Source organism: Lepeophtheirus salmonis, unplaced genomic scaffold, assembly GCF_016086655.4.
Source record: "Lepeophtheirus salmonis unplaced genomic scaffold, UVic_Lsal_1.4 unplaced_contig_2224_pilon, whole genome shotgun sequence".
Classification (NCBI taxonomy): Eukaryota; Metazoa; Arthropoda; class Copepoda; order Siphonostomatoida; family Caligidae; genus Lepeophtheirus; species Lepeophtheirus salmonis.
This window is the reverse complement of record NW_027293311.1, coordinates 1-1,614: the sequence shown is the minus strand read 5'-3', so window position 1 is coordinate 1,614 and position 1,614 is coordinate 1. Positions and strand designations below refer to the sequence as shown.

The 1,614-nt window shown below is 29.9% G+C and overlaps 1 non-coding gene across 1 annotated transcript; it reads left to right on the top strand.

Annotated features, from left to right (window-relative positions):
- The first annotated feature begins 1,190 nt into the window (after positions 1 to 1,190).
- LOC121131175 (U6 spliceosomal RNA) lies at positions 1,191 to 1,301 on the top strand. The gene has a single exon (XR_005868969.1). It is a non-coding gene; the product is annotated as a U6 spliceosomal RNA (small nuclear RNA).
- The last annotated feature ends 313 nt before the right edge of the window (positions 1,302 to 1,614 follow it).

The following is a 1,614-nucleotide window of genomic DNA, read 5'->3' as shown; positions in this document are numbered from 1 at the left end:
TCATTTAAGATAGCGTGTTCGCTATAGTCTAAATCAAAAAACTTATTACTCTTTTATCTTAAAATTATAAGATTTATATAATATTTATCCTCTGCTCCCTAAAGCCTGCACCAACAAGACGACGTGACCTCTTTTTCGTAAACCAAAATATTATAATCACTCTAAGCTATACCAATAATAAGTAAAATATGCATAGAACTAGTTTTAGTCAGTATATTTAAGTATAAAAACATTACTTGTCCTTAGGACAATGGCACTCATTTATAAAATTATATTGCCAAAGAGACTTCAGTCAAATTTAATAATAGTTTCTTATCAAATTTTGTATGTCAAATTATATAATATAATAAAAGATATTTTCTTATTCCTATATAAAATAAATTGAGTAATATAATAAATACTTCCATTAAGAAAAATAACTCACTATTCATTTTCCCGCTATTCTTCGGCTTTGAATCTTTTGTTTATTTGATCATGCCCCAATAATTGCCTTTGCTTAGTAAATTAATACATTATTCTAATTTAATTAAAGTTTATTATTATATAATAGGAAGGATATGGAAGAATAATTCTATAAAGTTTTGAAACTCTCCAATAACAGACGTGTTTGATGAGGTAAATACTTTCTAACTCTTTCACCCATTCTTTATCGTATATCTATCTACAGGTTGCTGATTTCATTAAGGAAAGATAGAGTTTTCTGAATCTGAAATAGAAGAAATCGAGAAAAACAATGGAACCAGAATCAAGCTGATATCCGAATTGTAAATGACTGGATTCAAACAAAAAAAAAAATGTTATATGATTACACTTATCAACAAACTTTTTGCCCTTGAATTGAAATGATGAGTTTACTTTTAAGCATTTTTTAAACTTTTAATATTTTTTAATCTGTTAAAATATTTATATATATATGGTAAAAATCGTTACCTATATAATATAGAATGAATCTCTTGTGGTGTTTTGCAGTAGGTTTAATTTGATTTAACCTATTTATGTTAGAATGGTTTTGATTATTATTATTTTTAAGTTATATTCAAGAAGATAACCTTTCACATATTATGCATGAATGTAAATTAAAATAAAAGTTAAACTCAATTGATAAAAACAGGAATATAGTTATTTAAATGCAGTATTTTTTGTAAGTCGTGTTCAAAAGACAGTTGCCTTATGAAATAGTAAACTCAGTGGCACTTACCTGCTTCGGCATTACATGTACTAAACTTGAAAAGATAATGGAAAGATTAACATAGCCCCTGTGCAAGGATGACATGCAAAATTGTTAAAATAGAACGGACACAGAGATTGAGAAAGTGGGATGGGGATCAGTCAAGAGAAAACCCTTCACCGATTCAAAGAGAGAGATGGCTACGATATCGTCTCTCCAACAAGTCGAGAAAAAGAGGAAACAAGAGGCTCTGCTCATTCTGCAAGGATCGCACGGAGTCTTCCTTCCATCTTTTTAGGAATGCAGTAGAGTGATACCTGTAAGGGAAGTCGTGGAATAGAAAATTAGGGACGCACTGGGAATATAACTAACAAAGAAGATTGACTGGTGGCTACCGACGACTCGGGCTCACCTAAAGGCTGATGAGGTTATCAAGAAAGTTATTT